The sequence below is a fragment of the Rhineura floridana genome, chromosome 6, assembly GCF_030035675.1.
Source record: "Rhineura floridana isolate rRhiFlo1 chromosome 6, rRhiFlo1.hap2, whole genome shotgun sequence".
In the NCBI taxonomy this organism is placed as follows: Eukaryota; Metazoa; Chordata; class Lepidosauria; order Squamata; family Rhineuridae; genus Rhineura; species Rhineura floridana.
Window position 1 is genome coordinate 75,053,605 of NC_084485.1, and position 19,120 is coordinate 75,072,724.

Below are 19,120 nucleotides of genomic sequence, written 5' to 3' on the forward strand. Positions count from 1 at the left end.
CAGGTTATCATACTTTGGACACATCATTAGAAGACATGACTCACTAGAAAAGACAATAATGCTGGGAAAAACAGAAGGGGGTAGAAAAAGAGGAAGGCCAAACAAGAGATGGATTGATTCCATTAAGGAAGCCACAGACCTGAACTTACAAGATCTGAACAGGGGGTTCATGACAGATGCAATTGGAAGTCACCAGTTGATAGGGTCGCCATAGGTTGTAATTGACTTGAAGACACAACAACAACAACCACCTCCTTGGTAGACTGTGGAAATGTTGTGGACAAAATATATCTTGATTTCACCAACCTTTTGACAAAGTGCCCCATGATATTCTGATTAGCAAAGCTAACTAAATGTGGGCTTGATGGAACAACTATCAGGTGGCTCCACAGCTGGTTATAGAATCGTACTCAAAGAGTGCTTATCAGTGGTTTCTTCTCAAAGTGCGGGGAGGAAATGAGGGGGGTACCACAGGGCTCGGTCCTGTTTCCAGTGCACTTCAACATTTTTATTAATGACTTGGATGAGGAGGTGCAAGGAATGCTTATCAAATTAGTAGATGATACAAAATTGAGAGGGATGGCTAATACTCTGGAAGACAGAAACAAAATCCAAAGAGACCTTGATAGGCTGGAGCATTAAGTTGAAAACAGAATGAAATTTAACAGGGATAAGTGCAAAGTTGTACACTTAGGAAGAAGAAACCAAATGCACAGTTATAAGATGGGGAATACTTGGCTCAGCAATACTACATGTGAGAAGGATCTTGGAATTGTTGTTGATCACAAGTTGAATATGAGCCAACAGTGCAATATGGCTGCAAAAATGGCAAATGCAATTTTAGGCTGTATTAACAGAAATATAGTTTCCAAATTGCATGAAGGTTTAGTTCCTCTCTATTCAGTACTGGTTAGGCCTCTTCTTGAATACTGTGTCCAGTTCTGGACATCACACTTTAAGAAGGATGCAGACAAAGTGGAACAGGTTCAGAGAAGGGCAACAAGGATGGAAACAAAGCCCTATGAAGAGAGACTGAAAGAACTGTGCATGTTTAGCCTGGAAAAGAGAAGACTGAGGGGAGATATGATAGCACTCTTCAAGAGGAGGGCCAGGATCTCTTCTCAATCATCCCAAAGTACAGGACACAGAATAATGAGCTCAAGTTGCAGGAAGCCAGATTTTGACTGAACATCAGGAAAAATGTCCTAACTGTTGGAGTGGTGCCACAGTGGAACCAATTACCTGTGGAGCTGGTGGTCTCTCCAACACTGGAGGCGTTCAAGAGGCAGCTGGCGGGTATACTTTAAGTTGGATTTCTGCATTGTGCAGCTGGTTGGATTTGATGGCCTTATAGACCCCTTCCAACTCTACAGTTCTATGATTCTTGGGGGAGGGGTGCTTTAAATGTATGGTGTTTATACAGCCTTAGCTAGATGGACCAATGGTCTGATGATTCATTACAAGGCAGCTTTGTATGTTAGACATGATGGGAGAAATCACGTTTATTTATTATTCATGTGTCTGCTCCATTCATGCAACAGAACTGTGTTGTAGGGAGTTTATTTTTAACATGAGTAAGGATGCACAAGACAGAGCAGCTGAACTGTCATACCTCCTTCCACTATAAGCTGGGCTAGGAGAAAAGTGGCTGGAATGATAAAGGAAAAGGAGTGAGGGAGGAAGAGAGGTTCAGCTTACTTGATCCATGCACCCATTTTCACATTAAAATAAGACCTCCACATACTTTGGCTTAATTCAGTCATAATGGGAAACATGGATTGCATCCAATGATGTTATCTCATTCACTCAAGGACTTTCGCTTGTGCAACAGAACTTCCTCTCCTCCCCCACCAATCTATACCGAAGCAGATTTGTAGGGGGATGGGGTGTGGGGGGAGGAGAAGGAGGGGAGCTTTCATTGCACAAGCAGATGTCCTTGCACAAATGGGATGACTTTGTTGGATAAAGCCCCATGATTTCCCACTACATGAATAAGCCTATATAAGCCTTAGGCTTGTGAGCCTCAAGAAGGCCACAAGATTGGAAGCTTCCATTTTTAAATAAACCACAGTTCCCCTTTTATGTTCAGGCTGCAGAAACTGGCAAAAGGCTCTGACCTCCTTGTTACCAGGAAAGCATGTGAGCCTAAGGGTCATGCAGGCTCATTTACGTAGTGAGCAACTGTGGTTTCCCATTATGCCTGAACCAGACTAATATATGTGAACAGGACAGACATGTGAATAACAAATAGAGCTGCCTTCATTGTGTCTGGTTTGGCCCTGAATTTGTGCTTTGGGATGTTAAAGAGTTAGCTTCCTCAGCCTTATCATCACCACTGGTGAACTCACAGCAGGTTTCCAAACCTACTTTGAAAGCTGCAGCACATGAACACTTTTCAGTTTCCCTTAGCTATTTTGTGGCTTTCAGTACAGGATAATTTGTTTTTAAAAGCATCTGCCAAAGTTCGTGTTATACATTTTAGTAAAAAAAACAGATATATTAAAAATAACACATGAGATGAAGCTCCCCTTTGCAAGTGATTTCCTCCACTGAAATTAATGATGTTGTACAATATCACTAAAATGTTATCCTTTTGCATCCAAAAGGCAAAGCAGTAAAAAAAAACCCACATCACATTAAAATAATGCTTTTAAAATTTAACTAAAAATAATTCTTACTTTTCAGCTTCTTGACATGTTGCAAAGCAAGCAAGGAAAAAAATGGACAAAAATGTCACCATCTGCAGATATCTTTGGGACAGGAGCATCTTCTGTTTTGTACACTATTCAACAAGATGAAATAAGATGGACTTTGAAATGCAACTTGCAACTATAATATACGGTATTTCACTTCAATGACTAGTAAAATTAAACCATAATATCAGATGGGAACTATCAGCCTGAAATTTATAATATTAAAAGAAAGATTCATCTTTGCCCTTTCATATTTAGTTAGCAATGCAAATGATTAAGTTGTATATAAATGTCTTAAATAAATAAAAATAAATACAGTGACAACAAAAATAAATTTATCAATGCAGGCAAATTAAATAAGACAGGTACCATAAGAATTGCAACATATGAATATATAAAAAGCCATAGAATTCCATAGTACATTTTATCTCTATATTAAGACACATTTTTATTTGAATTAATAGAAAATCATCTTTTAAAAATCTATTCCAAATATTCCTTTCATAAACATATTACTGCAATCTTCACTTGGGGTAATATAGTACATGAAAATCAATAGCATAATGTACCTATAAAATTGTTTGCTTTTGGAATCTACAAACCAAATATACTGACCTGAGTAACAGCTGGTTTTCAAGGAATATGTGCGCACACAAAATATATGCTGAAAGACAAGGCATTAGTTCAATTTTTTTAGTACTGTAATCACATATTTGCAGATTTTGTCTAGTACATAATATCTTTGTACTGTTACATACAAAAGACTATATCTTAATTAAATATTAGTTGAAAGAAAATCTTTAACAGTGTAACCCTATCCATGCTGACTCAGAAGTAAGTCCCACTGAGTTCAATGGGGCTTAATCCCAGGTAAGTGGGTATAGGTTGCAGCCCAAAAGACTAAAAATGGCACTGTCATGTACAGTACTTACTATTTCTCCTTCTCTTGGAGTATAGTAAAGTTGATCTGTTGGAATCTCTTGTTGCTAGCTTATCTCTAATGAAACACCTACTGCAAATGACAGTGTGTGCCTTCCTAGCTTCTTTTATAGTTGCTCTATAGCTACACTAACAATAGATACGAGCTGTGCATCATTCTATGACTAAGACCTCTTTCACCTTGTATAAATGAAATATGTGCTTCTCCTGAAGACAATCAACTTTGGACAATAAACTTTACTGTTCTGCTATTTTTGAAATATTTCTTATCCAGTGATCCTGTCATTTTCATAGGATCATAAAAATCATGCTGAGGGGATTGGATCAATAGTGAGACAAAAGACTAAGACTTTTGATCACTGGGGGCACAATCCTGCCCAATGTAAGTACTTGTTGCTGGACAAGTTTTGATATTCATTTCTAGATCAGCATCAATGGGTGAAATGTTGAATCAGTTTGATTTTTCTAGGAGGCAGTTTCAGAGAGGAAAAGAAGGATGGAGAACTGAGCACATGAACAAGGCCAAGAGGAATCCTCCTCTTACTGACATGTTTTGGTCAGAGTTTAATTCAATTTGGGCCAAAATTTACAGTGGCATACCATCACAACATGTCTTCAGTGCCAGGGCTCAGGCTGGAGATATGAAATAGGATGTTAATATACCTGCATAAGTCTCTCCAACTAAAAATGAAAAAATTTCTCACTCATGCTATCTTTTCTATTTGCCACTAGCACTATTCTGCTTATAACTAAACAGATTCGCATGGCCTACTGATAAGGAGATAGAACCAACTTCTGTGATAATCCACTTTGGGTTTTCCAGTATGAGGTGTTGTTACCAGGGTCCAATTTAAAAGATGCCAGAAGTGATCAAACAATTTAAAGTTTGTGCCCCCCTACTAAATTTGGTTTGGTTTGGCTATTTGTCACGGATAAATTAAATCATAACGTTATGCACTGTAACTTTGCATTTGCTGTGCTATTATTCTTGGTTGAGATGATTGCATAAACATGGTCCATTTGTTTTTAAGATCAGAAGGGATGTTAGGGAAACCTGCAAACTTAAGCCAATTTTGTCACCTAAAACTAGTATTTCTTTTTTTAAAAAAAATTACACATAGTTTGACTGAACTCAGATAACTGGTCCAGGAAACAAACTATAGACAAAAGCATGGAGCAAGTGAAATTGTGATGACTGGAAACTAAAACATTTGCCCATTTATACTAATCTGTGTCTCACAGAATAGGCCTGACCTTGAGTCAAGGCTCATCAGCACTTAGTCTCAGAAATGATTTTCAAAACCACATCTCAGCCCCTGGCACATGATGGCTTGTATCAATTTTGTGTAAGTGAAATTCCATTAGCGCAAATGGGACTTCCTCTTCTCTTCCCAAATGCCCCCAACACTACTTTAGAAGGTCCCCCAACTCTTTGGAGAAGATTTTGAGAGGAGGGGTTGCAGAGGAGAAGAGGGAAACGGCAGCGTTGGATACAACCCACAGAAGCTGTTTCCTCTGAAGATGGGCAAAGGGACTTTCTGCCAACATTTTGTAATCGCATCCAGCATTGTAGAAAAAGCAGGTATGGGCCCCCTATTTGGTTGCTATTTGTCTGTGAAGCAGCTGTTTGCAGTAAACAACACTTTTGGAGACAGAAAACAGCCAGGAGGGGACTATTTTCAACAGAAAACTGGTATGGGACACCAATCCATATTGGAAACACATTCTGGATCAGGGTCCCTTTTCTCCAAAATGGAAGTTGTCAGACTTAGTACTCTTGTTTAAACATGCAGCAAATGTAAGTGTAGTTTGGCCTTCAAGGTTAAAGCACTGGCTATCTGGTTCAGGTTACAAAGGCCTTCCAAAGAGAGCTTTAAGAACTGTGAAGAAAATTGTTCCTACTCAATAAAAGTTAAGGATATACATTACACAACCCACCCCAGACTTGGGACTGATAATTTTTATGAGACTTGGCTGCACTATGGCTGCCTGATAGTCCTACGGGGGACCTCGCTGGCAAACAAATATTCAGGATGCAGATACATCATAATGAATGCTCATGCGTCCACCTAATGTCACCAACAGTAACTTGCAGACTGACACAGGACTTCACAACAGGATGGAGTCTTGCAATTACATAAGCAACACTTTCCTCAGATACAGCACTGGTGCATAAATGTGTGGAGATGAGCATGGCTAGAGGAAATAGGTGCAAGGGCTGTGAGGGCTCACCTAAATACTATCCCAATGGTGCTTCATAGAGCTCTCTCTGTAGGCACATGATTATGTGCTTGATATAAGGCAGAACCTGCTATGGCTGCTGTCACAATTGATTGCAGGTATACATGCCTCACTGGCCTTGCACAGAAAAAAACACAGCTGTCTTCATCTATTATTTATTTGACATTGTCACAATTTCCCTTCTTTTATAATTGCTTGTTTCATGGATTTTAGGCTCAGCGCATCATCTTCAGAACCCTCAAACCCTCTCACCTTCACTAAGGGGTGTTGGTGAGCCCCTTATTTCATTTCTAGGAAGTTTTGGACTCTTCTCATAACAGGGCTCCCTCCATAAGTAAAGAAGTAACTGCTTTCTTTTCCTTTGTTCCTGGTCCATGATCCCAGCCCAATATACCTGACCACAGACCTTCACTACCAGGTAAATGAGTCTGCTCCTTTTCCCAATGCCCTATCAGAGCAAGTTAATGTTCCTGAAGTTTTTAGTCCTGCATGATTCTCTCCTCTGCAGTAAAGGTAAGAGAGATTCTGTTGGTGTGTCTGAGCCCTGTTCTTCCTCCCTTGGGAATTCCCCTTCTCTGTATACTAGAGGAGGAGGAGAGAGCACATGCACAGCCCAGCCATCTGCCACCAGCCCATGTTTACTTCCACTTGGGCCAGAGCTGGCTGGGCCAGAGGACATCAGCAACAGCCATCACCGATGCCTCATAGTACTACATATCTTGAGGAATATGTTCAGCATATTCAGAGGCATTATGCTTCTGAGTACCAGTTTCAGGAAACCACAGGAGGGGAAAGTGCTCTTGCGCTCAGGTCCTGCTTGTGGACTTCCCATAGGCATCTGGTTGGCCACTGTGAGGACAGGATGCTGGGCTGGATAGGCCATTGGCCTGATCCAGCAGATTCTTCTTATGTTCTTATTTTTATTCTGCCTTTCAAATTTCGATTTCTAAGGCAGCTTACAAGAATTAAAAATAAGTTATAATAATAATGATAAAAAAACGCAGAGGAAAGAATATCATACAATACCAGCAGCTAAGCAAACAGAGCCAACATCATACAAGTGGACTGCTTCTGCAACAGGACTTCCACTTCCCCTCTTCCTCCCTGCAGCCCTCTGCACACCCCTTCCCAATCTGCTCGAGGGTCCCCTAACCCTCCCAAGAACATTTTGAGAATATGCAGGGGCTGAAGGGGAGGGAGGAGGACAGGAAGAAGTCCCATTGTGAGTGAAAGTCCATTCTGCTAGCACGTGAACACCATTGAATGTCAGCCTATATTACCAAATAGTCATATATATATTTGATATGTAACCATATTGGTACAGTTGTGCTTCATTACAGCTACACTTAACTGCAGGCTTATTTTCAAGAAGTTAATACCAGAACAAGTTGTAGCCAAATATCAATATACAGACCCAACTAATTCTTCCCTGTACCACCTGTGGCTTGGAATTGCTTATTTTGAGCTATAGTGTTTCTCAGCTATTCACTAAAGGCGTCTAGCTTTGTAACCTGACTTTCAATTGCTGGGTTTCAATCGTTGTTATGTGCCTCCAAGTCGACTACGACTTATGGTGACCCTATGAATCAGTGACCTCCAAGAGCATCTGTCATGAACCACCCTGTTCAGATCTTGTAAGTTCAGGTTTGTGGCTTCTTTTATGGAATCAATCCATCTCTTGTTCGGTCTTCTTCTTTTTCTACTTCCTTCTGTTTTTCCAAGCATTATTATCTTTTCTAATGAATCATGTCTTCTCATGATGTGTCCAAAGTATGATAACCTCAGTTTCATCATTTTAGCTTCTAGTGATAGTTCTGGTTTAATTTGTTCTAACACCCAATTATTTGTCTTTTTTGCAGTCCATGATATCTGTAAAGCTCTTCTCCAACACCACATTTCAAATGAGTTGATTTTTCTCTTATCAGCTTTTTTCACAGTCCAACTTTCACATCCATACATAGAGATCAGAAATACCATGGTCTGAATGATCCTGACTTTAGTGTTCAGTGATACATCTTTGCATTTGAGGACCTTTTCTAGTTCTCTTATAGCTGCCCTCCCCAGTCCTAGCCTTCTTCTGATTTCTTGACTATTGTCTCCATTTTAGTTAATGACTGTGCCAAGGTATTGATAATCCTTGACAAGTTCAATGTCCTCATTGTCAACCATAAAGTTGCATAAATCTTCTGTTGTCATTACTTTAGTCTTTTTGACGTTCAGCTGTAGTCCTGCTTTTGTGCTTTCCTCTTTAACTTTCATCAGCATTCGTTTCAAATCATTACTGGTTTCTGCTAGTAGTATGGTATCATCTGCATATCTTAAATTATTGATATTTCTCCCTCCAATTTTCACACCTCCTTCATCTTGGTCCAGTCCTGCTTTCCATATGATATGTTCTGCGTATAGATTAAATAAATAGGGTGATAAAATACACCCCTGTCTCACACCCTTTCCGATGGGGAACCAATCGGTTTCTCCATATTCTGTCCTTAGAGTAGCCTCTTGTCCAGAGTATAGGTTGCGCATCAGGACAATCAGATGCTGTGGCACCCCCATTTCTTTTAAAGCATTCCATAGTTTTTCATGATCTACACAGTCAAAGGCTTTGCTGTAATCTATAAAGCACAGGATGATTTTCTTCTGAAATTCCTTGGTCCGTTCCATTATCCAACGTATGTCTGCGATATGATCTCTGGTACCTCTTCCCTTTCTAAATCCCGCTTGGACATCTGGCATTTCTCGCTCCATATATGGCAAGAGCCTTTGTTGTAGAATCTTGAGCATAACTTTACTTGAATGGGATATTAAGGCAATAGTTTGATAATTACTGCATTACCTAGGATCCCCTTTCTTTGGAATTGAGATGTAGATGGAACGCTTCCAGTCTGTGGGCCATTGTTAATTTTTCCATATTTCTTGACAGATTTTAGTCAAAATTTGGACAGATTCAGTCTCAGTAGCTTGTAGCAACTCTATTGGTATGCCATCTATTCCCGGTGATTTGTTTCTTCCAGGTATTTTAAGAGCAACTTTCACCTCGAATTCTAAAATTTCTGGTTCTTCATCATATGGTTCCTCTGTGAATGAATCTGTCATCCTGGCATCTCTTTTATAGAGTTATTCAGTGTATTGCTTCCATCTTCCTTTTATTTCATCTCGGTCAGTCAGTGTGTTCCCCTGTTGATTATTCAACATCCCTACTCTTGGTTTAAATTTCCCTGTAATTTCTCTAATCTTTTGGAACTTGGCTCTTGTTCTACCCTTTTTGTACAGTAACTATTATAATAGTTCTCTATGTCCCTACGTACTAGTCGCTGTATTGTTGCATTTAGGGTTCTGACTGTGTTTCTATCTCCTTTTGCTTTTGCTTTCCTTCTCTCTTTAACCATTTGAAGAGTTTCTTCAGTCATCCATTGAGGTCTTTCTCTCTTTTTAACTAGAGGTATTGTAGTTTTGCATTCTTCTCTGATAACGTCTCTGACTTCATTCCATAGTTCTTCTGGTTCTCTGTCAACTAGTTTAAAGTTTAAAGCCTCAAACCTGTTCCTTATTTGATCTTTATATTCTTCTGGGATGTTATTTACATTGTATTTTGGCATTATGATTGCTTTGTTGGTCTTCTTTAGCTTTACTCTGATTTTTTATATGACCAGTTCATGATCTGTACCACAGTCTGCTCCTGGTCTTGTTTTTGCACAAAGTATGGAACTTCTCCATCTTCTGTTACCAATTATGTAATCAATTTGATTCCTATATTGACCATTTGGTGATATCCATGTGTACAGTTGTCTTTTTGGTTGTTCCAAAAATGTGTTTGCAAGAAACAAATTATTGGCTTCACAGAATTCAATAAGTCTTTCTCCTGCTTCATTTCTGTCTCCTAGGCCCCATTTCCCCACAATTCCTAATTCTTCTATGTTCCCTTCTTTTGCATTCCAATCCCCCATGATTATCAGCACATCTTGTTTTGGTGATTGATCAATTTCTTCCTGTACGTCTGCATAAAATCTCTCCAATTCCTCTTCTTCTGCGTTTGCCATCGGAGCATAGATTTGGATGATGGTTATGTTGATAGGTTTCCCATTTAATCTCATTGATATCACTCACTCAGACCTTGCGTTGTAGCTCCTAATTGCTCTTGATACATCACCTCTCACGATTAAAGCAACCCCATTTCTTCTTAATTTCTCATTTCCTGCATAAAATATTTTGTAGTTGCCTGATTGGAAATGTCCCATTCCCGTCCATTTTAGTTCGCTCACCCCAAGTATTGTAATGTTGATGCATTCCATTTCTTGCTTGCCAATTTCTAACTTTCCCTGGTTCATGCTTCTCACATTCCATGTTCCTATTGCGTGCATTGTACAACTCCGGGCTCTCCTTTAGCATCTGTGCGCATCAGCCTCTGGGCTTCCTTTCGGCTTTGACCCAGCTACGTCATTAGTCACAGCGCTACTCGTGCTTGTCCGTTGTTCTTCCCCAGTAGCTTGTTGAGTGCCTTCTGACCTGGGGGTCTCATCTTCCAGCACTATCTCATGTTGCATTTTGGATACTCTGTTCACAGGGTTTTTGTGGTAAGAGATATTCAGAGGTGGTTTACCATTGCCTTCCTCTGAGTTGCTGGCATAAGAACCATTTATTTAAAAGATCACAACTTGTAGCCAATTAAACTTGTAGCCAATTAAACATTTAAATAAAGGCTGCTAAATTGACACTCTTGTGATCTCTTTCTAGTTTCCAAGATACCCATAAAGTTATCGTAAGTGATGTTTCTGTCAAAGCAGAGCTTCCTAGTTACATGTTTCCAAACTAATAAGCACTAGCCAAAGTCAAGTCTAAAACATCTGGTCTGATTCATTCTTCACCTTTATCGCTGCATTCATTTAATGGACATTAATTGAGGAACAACTACCATGACCATAAGAACTGTGATTCCATTCATCTGAGCAAGTGAATGTCAGCCAGAGAAATTGAAAGATACGTATTGAATGACCACTTAAAGCATTCTATCATGAACAAAGTGTACAGCCATGGCTACTCATTTCCACTGTCCATGGGAAGTTGTATTATAAGAAACATCCAGACAGCGATACTTTTAAAGAACAGATATTGTGTCTAGCAGTATTTTCCATCACTGCTTCAAGCTGTGCTAGCTCCTCATTGAATCATACAGGCACCAAGTAACAATGAGGGACCAATGGTTTACACAGCTTGCTTCCTGCATTGAGTTCAAGAGTGTCCTAGGACTGATTCTGGATAAAAGTGTTTAAAGAAATAGCATATTGCAGGACAAAAATCCCACCTAATCCTAAACTTGCCCTCCTTTTTATTTTTGATGACTTCATAAAAGACCTACTGCTTAAAGACTTGATTATATTTATATTAACTGGAGCTAAACTCACCATAACTAAGCACTGGAGGACTCCAAAAGCGGACAATGTTGAGCTAGCATCAACAACTTTGGAACTTACTTGGTTTTGAAGGGAAAAGTGGCCCATCAAGTCTGGGCACACCATAATAATTAGACAAATTCTATGCGATGTTGGTCAAATACACAGCTATCCAAGGACATGGGTTTCACCTTCCAGCAACGCATGTGAACTTGTGGCAGGATTTTCTGGGTTGACAGAAGGTACATAGCAATGCTTTTCTGTTTTTGAAATGACATATATATTTCTCTAAATTGTTGATTCTTTTTTGTAAAATAAATGTTTTTAAGGGGCCCCTGGGCAAAAAAAAATGCCCTCCTTTCTCTACAAGATATTTTACATTTGTTGTACATTTCAGTGATCCAGCTAGAAGCGGAGGAAGTTTCCATGTAGGGATGCTTTAAAAGAATACATAGTAATGATGTTTTGAGGCTTAATTTTGTATTCATTGCCATTGTTGTTATCATCATCTGTATATCAGAGGTTCAGGGCTAGAGTTAGTTCTGCCCACAGAACAGAATTCTGCCTGCAAATAACAGACATTGCTAATAGTAATGGCAGCAGTTTGGGCTGGGTTTGTTTTGAATTTGTCTTCCATGTCCTCACCCAATCCCCACAGCTAACCTGGGAATCTAGCTATCAATAAATGGGTGCCTAGGAAGGCCAAGAAAGCATCCCATTCTGGAAAGCTAGAACAACAATTGCTCACCTTCACTACAATGGCAAGGGGGTGTCTTTGCTATCTGTGGTCGATGGTTGAGGAAGTGCTGGGTCACTGTTACTCAATTCAGGCCAGAATTATTTCAGTAACTTGTTCATTAGAACCATAACAGATGCCAACTGGGCTCCTTCTGGGGATAAGGACAGAATATAAACAATAAATAAATAAATCTCACTTCTCCAAGAAGAGTGTTCAGCATCGGTCCTCCCAAATATAGCCACTTCTATATAGGTAGGTGGGTGGCTTGATGTAATGACCATTACTGGACAGAAAAAAGCACAAACAGTTAAGTGTGGGACTTTCATTTCTTAATATTCAAATTCAAGCTAGAAGCCTTGGATTTTGGCTACAAATACTATCCCAATTTGACATTGAAATCCAAGCTGGTCCGTGTCAATGGTATACATAAATCATATAATCCAGTAGTTCAAAATAATGTCTGCAGTAGAAAAAAAGTTTATTAGCATTCCTGTGTCATCATCAGTAATGCCATTATCCTCTATATATCAGAGGTTCAGGGTTAGAGTTAGTTCTGTTTACAGAACAGAATGCTGCCTGCAAATAGCAGACATTGGTACTAGACATTGCTTCTCTGGCCATGATTATGAATGTTATAAGGCTAGCCACTTAATTTCTTAACACAACAGAAATCTACGTAATTATTCTGGGCTTGCTACAGCAGTAGCATAGTAGTGATAATTTCTGTTTGCCATAGCCAATTTTGTACAGTAGAAGTGGCCAGGTATTCATGGCAAGTCTGTGCATATGCTGCACAACTTGGCACTATGGCAGACACTGGATGAGATCTTGAAAAGATCTGCCTGGACAGCAGCCCTTACAGAATCAGTGGTGATATCCCCTGGGCTTGAATATTCACACCTAAATGTAGCTCATCTTTTTGTTTATTTAATGCCATCAATGTGCACAGCATTTTATAGAATATAAGATGACAGTTCCTCCTCTTAAAGGGCATACAGTCTAAAATTCAGCATAGGGGAAATGAGAGCGGCAATGGGTGGCAGGGGTAAACTGAGGAAGAATGTCCAATTATTTCACTTACAAATATGTAAGCTTCATTGTAGTAAGTAGATTGCACAAAAGGCCACATGGAAAATATGGGCTTTGAGGGATTTGAATTAAGAGAGGAAGCATTACACAAATGTTCTGGGAGGCAGTTCTAAGCATGCAGGGCAGCAAGGGAGAAAGAGCAGTTTGTTGAGGGAGCAGGAGACTGGATGGCAGAGGGTACTGGAATTACACCATGCTAAGAAGTTGGATATCATGTGGGATATGTATATTTCCACTCAAGATAAAAGGTGTGTGCAGAATAGTGTCAGTTCAAAATAAATGCTAGACAAGTAGATGAACTTCCACCTTGATTCACTGAACAACCAGAAACATTTCCTATTTTGACATCTAGGATTCTAGCTGCTATGTGTAAACCAGGCAAACCTATATAAACCACAGAAACACATATTGTAATGCGTTCACAAGTCCTGATGTCTAGACTGATTCATGAAGAAGTTAATATCAGACTTGCGGATTATTTTCTTCTTGTTTTGAGTCATGGTGCTAAAACTGTCCAGATATGGTTCTTGTTGGTAAATCCCACACATCACACATCAAGACTTTGTAGATATTGGGGTGGTTGTCATGATCCTAGAGTCCAGCCACAATCAAGGCACACAGTTGGACATCCAAAATTAAGCCCTTTACTAGTGTTTCACACATTCCTGATTGTGGTGCAACATCCTTTTTGATGGTAAGAGCAAAAGGTCAGCCTGGTAATCATATGAATGTGTTACAGCAGGGGTGGGGACTCTTTTCTGGCTGGAGGGCCAGATCTCCCCCACCCTGGCAAGCCAAACCCAACAGGCTGGCATGGCAGCCGTCATAGTGACATCAAGTAATGCTTCCCTTTGAAGCCCCAATTTTCGAGACTTCAAAGCAAATTGTGGGACTTTCACTCAAATCAATTACCTGATGGGTGGATGGGAGCACACTTTCAAATGCCCACCATTGTTAGTGATGTCAGCTGGTGGGCATGGTTTTAGGGAAATGGCTTCACAGGCCAAATTGGAGCCGGGGGGGACATGACTGGCCTGGAGGTCAGAGGTTCCCCACCCCTGTGTTACAGAGACAATTGTGCACTAGGTTTATTAACCTCTTCAAACAGCTACATGGAGGCTCCCACTACTTTCAAACGCTAAAAAGACTGAAGTCATCAATGAGGAGTCCTTTCTGCTCTGTGAATGTGGGCAGAACAGCCCTTTTCTGTTAGAAGGCTCAGCCTAAGAACAAATTGCTACCTATTCAAGAGGTTTTTGCTTAAACACGCTCAGCAGGCTGTTTACCAGACTGAAATTTGGGTCATGAACATTGCTGCAGCATCTTGCTCCTTCTCCAGAGGACTTGTGTGAATCAAAACAGTTAAATCACAAGCACATTTGGATAACAGTTCCAGAGAGCCTTAAAGTGTGAAGTGAGTATTCCTGTCAAGAGAAACATTTTCAACTCATGTGAAAAAAACAATCTGGAATGCATTCTAAATGTAAGGAATGAGTACAACCTTCATGTAAATATTAAAATATACAATACCATATATATATATATGGATAAATGTTTACTTTTCTGTAACTGCAGAGGTATCCTGAAGTACTTCAAATAGATCTTTTTTTCTGACTGGTTTTTGGCCATCTTGGACATCAGTGTTGCACCTAAATATTATTTTAAAAAATTAGAAATGTTGTTAGTGTAAGGCTGCAATTTTATATACAATTGTTGTTATGTGCCTTCAAGTCGATTACGATTTATGGTGACCCTATGATTCAGCAACCTCCAGTAGCATCTGTTGTAAATCACCCTGCTCAGATCTTGTAAGTTCAGGTCTGTGGTTTCTTTTATGAAATCAATCCATCTCTTGTTTGGTCTTCCACTTTTTCTATTCCCTTCTGTTTTTCCCAGCATTGTATTTTCTAGTGAATCATGTCTTCTAATTATGTGTGCAAAGTATGATAACCTAAGTTTCATCATTTCAGCTTCTAATGATAGTTCTGGTTTAATTTGTTCTAACACCCAATTATTTGTCTTTTTCATGGTCCATGGTATGCACAAAGCTCAACACATTTCAAATGAGGTGAGCTTTTTCTTATCTGCTTTTTTAACTGTCCAACTTTCACATCCATACATAGAGATTGGGAACACCATGGTGTGAATGATCCTGACTTTGGTGTTCAGTGATACATCATTGCATTTGAGGACCTTTTCTAGTTCTCTCATAGCTACCCTCCCCAGTCCTAGCCTTCTTCTGATTTCTTGACTATTGTCTCCATTTTGGTTAATGACTGTGCCAAGGTGTTGATAATCCTTGACAAGGTCAATGCCCTCATTGTCAACTTTAAAGTTACATAAATCTTCTGTTGTCATTACTTTAGTCTTCTAGATGTTCAGCTGTAGTCCTGCTTTTGTGCTTTCAACAGCATTTGTTTAAAATCATTACTGGTTTCTGCTAATAGTATGGTATCATCTGCATATCTTAGATTATTGATATTTCTCCCTCCAGTTTTCACACCTCCTTCACCTTGGTCCAATCCCACTTTCCGTATGATATGTTCTGCGTATAGATTAAATAAATAGGGTGACAAAATACACCCATCACACACCCTTTCCGATGGGGAACCGATCGGTTTCTCCATATTCTGTCCTTACAGTAACCTCTTGTGCAGAGTATAGGTTGCGCATCAGGACAATCAGATACTGTGGCGCCCCCATTTCTTTTAAAGCATTCCATAGTTTTTCATGATCTACGCAGTCAAAGGCTTTGCTGTAATCTATAAAGCACAAGGTGATTTTCTTCTGAAATTCCTTGGTCCGTTCCATTATCCAATGTATGCTTGCAAAATGATCTCTAGTGCCTGTTACCTTTCTAAATCCAGCTTGGACATCTGGCATTTCTCATTCCATATATGGTAAGAGCCTTTGTTGAAGAATCTTGAGCATTCCTTTACTTGAATGGGATATTAAGGCAATAGTTTGATAATTACTGCATTTCCTGGGATCCCCTTCCTTTGGAATTGGGATATATATTGAACGCTTCCAGTCTGTGAGCCATTGTTTAGTTTTCCATATTTCTTGATAAATTTTTGTCAAAATTTGGACAGATTCAGTCTCAGTAGCTTGTAGCAACTCTATTGGTATGCCTTCTTCTGTTCCTGGTGATTTGTTTCTTCTAAGTATTTTAAGAGCAGCTTTTACCTCGCATTCTAAAATTTCTGGTTCTTCATCATATGGTTCCTCCTTGAATGAATCTGTCATCCTGGCATCTCTTTTATAGAATTTTTTATTCTATTGCTTCCATCTTCCTTTTATTTCATCTCGGTCAGTCAGTGTGTTCCCCTGTTGATTATTCAACATCCCTACTCTTGGTTTAAATTTCCCTGTAATTTCTCTAATCTTTTGGAATAGGGCTCTTGTTCTTCCTTTTTTGTTATCATCTTCTATTTCTATACAATAACTATTGTAATAGTTCTGTTTGTCCCTACGTACTAGCTGCTGTATTATTGCATTTAGAGTTCTTACCGTGTTTATGAGTTCCTTCCCTCTTTAACCATTTTAAGAGTTTCTTCAGTTATCCATTGTCTTTCTCTTTTTTTAACTAGAGGTATTGTCTTTTTGCATTCTTCCCTGATAATTTCTCTGACTTCACTCTGTAGTTCTTCTGGTTCTCTATCAACTAAATTTAAAGCCTCAAATCTGTCCTTTATTTGATCTTTATATTCTGCAAGGATGTTATTTAAATTGTATTTTGGCATTATGATTGCTTTCTTGTTCTTCTTTAGCTTTATTTTTATTTTCGATATTCCCAGTTCATGATCTGTACCGTAGTCTGCTCCTGAAAGTATGGAACATCTCCATCTTCTGTTACCAATTATATAATCAATTTGATTCCTATATTGACCATTTGGTGATGTCCACATATACAGTTGTCTTTTCAGTTGCTCAAAAAATGTGTTTGCAAGAAACAAATTATTGGCTTCACAGAATTCAATAAGTCTCTCTTCCTCATTTCTATCTCCTAAGCCCCATTTTCCCACAATTTCTAGCTCTTCTCTGTTCCCTAGATTTGCATTCCCATCTCCCATGATTATCAGCACATCTTGTTTTGGTGTGTGATCAATTTCTTCCTGTACTCTGAGTAAAATATCTCCAATTCCTCTTCTTCTTTGTTTGCCATTGAAGTTCATGCTTCTCACATTCCATGTTCCTATTGTGTATGTCGTACAACTCCAAATTCTCCATTCGCATCTGTGCTCTTCAGCCTCTGGGCTTTCTTTCGGCTTTGAGTCACTAGTTGCATCATTAGTTACAGCGCTACTCATGCTTGTCCGTTGTTCTTCCCCAGTAGCTTGATGAGTGCCACCTGACCTGGGGGGTCTCATCGTCCAGCACTATCTCGTGTTGCATTTTGTATATTCTGCTCATAGGGTTTTCGGAGGTGGTTTACCATTGCCTTCCTCTGAGTTTTATTTATTTATTTTATTATTTGATTTATATCCCTCCTTCCTCCCAGCAGTTTGGATGCATCTTAGTTTGGTGTCTCAGCTTTGACCATTCCACTTTTGGTGACCCTGCAAGGACTTTAGCCTCTTGATCTAGACTCCTGCCGGCATTGCTCTCAGCTTCTTCAACACACTCAAACCCTCTCACCACGTTAAGGTGTGCATCCTTACACAAATTAAATTAAATAAATCCTTACATAAATTAAAATAAATAAATGAAATAAAATCCTATATACAATTACATGGGACTAATTACATTGAACTCAGTGGGACTTAATTCTGACTAGATATGTATAGGATGCACTATAAATGCAAGTCTAATGACTTAAAAATTAAAAATATTAAAAAAGGGATTGGATATTTTACTCACTGTTTAATTGTGATGTGAAATAAGGATGCCATGGTATTTTAAAGAGTGCAGTAATATTGCAACGCTCTCCACTCCACAATATATGGCACCATAGAATATATGGCACCCTCAGTGATAGCAGCATGTGACAATTTCACCATCAGCTGTTGATATTCACAGCATGTGACATTTCCAGATTTTTACACAGTATTCAGAAGAAGGGGCTGATGGGAGTTGTAGTTCAAAAAAAGTAACTTTTCCAAGCTCCGCAAGAAACACAAAACTAGGTGCCCCCATACATCTGATATCTTTACAGGCCTTGTGACCTTCTGGGATTTAAACCTAGAATTATCTCAGACCACTCTATAATAGAAGGCACTGCTGTGTGGATGGCAAAATAACAGAGGAGCAAATGTAAGGATGACGTTCTGAGGAAAAACAGTGGGAAACAGATGAGAAACTAGCTTTATCTCCAGAAAGGCAGATTTATTTGCTTGCCACTAGGTGGCAGTGATTGACAGGATCACAAATATGTGAGATATACTGTGCAATCTTCTCCATGCCTGTACTCTACGGAAGAACGTTCACATGAAAACAAAACTTCACTTTCACCACATGTTAGGAAATCTGCAGAAAGGTCATCTAGCCCCCCTTGAGACAAGGGTACAAGCAAGACTGGCCCCAGGCATGCCGTGGCCCTTGGGCACCAGCCTGTCCTGGGCCCTGGCACACGCACACATACATGCCCCACCTACCTACTGTACTTACCTACCAGGGGCGCGGAGGAGCGGGAGGTCGGGCATACGGGTGACAGGGTGGCGGGGGGGGGGGAGAGAGCAAGCGAGCAGGCGGGGGGAGGGCGAGGTGCACCAATCCTTTGCTCTTACTAAACTCGGCAGTTTGAAAAACGATTATGTCAAAGGGAAGATGTAGCAGTTGAGCGAAGCCTCGCCGGCACTACGTGTTAGAGGAAACAAGACCACCATAGTTCTGTCATAAAACCAATCCCTTCTAGGGTCTCTGTGAGTTACTGTCGGCCCCACGGAACCTCGTCTTCCCCCATTCTCTGGTTGCTATGGTGAGCGCAACCCTGCCTAATGGCCAATAGAAGCAGACACTTATGAATAAGAGAGTAAAGGAGGAGCGGCTCTTTGAGGCAGAGCTGGGTCCTCCTGAAAAAGGGTAGGACG

At 39.8% G+C, this 19,120-nt stretch overlaps 1 long non-coding RNA gene across 2 annotated transcripts; it reads right to left on the reverse strand.

The window, feature by feature from the left end:
* Window positions 1-3,308: 3,308 nt before the first annotated feature.
* LOC133387515 (uncharacterized) lies at window positions 3,309-19,088 on the reverse strand. 2 transcript variants are annotated; one of them, XR_009763501.1, is made up of 4 exons: window positions 18,699-19,088; window positions 14,651-14,740; window positions 12,012-12,153; window positions 3,309-3,357 (listed from the first exon to the last, which is right to left on the reverse strand). It is a non-coding gene; the product is annotated as an uncharacterized LOC133387515 (long non-coding RNA). The 2 variants fall into 2 exon arrangements; XR_009763500.1 differs by lacking the exon at window positions 12,012-12,153 and adding an exon at window positions 12,199-12,285.
* Between the last annotated feature and the right edge of the window lie 32 nt (window positions 19,089-19,120).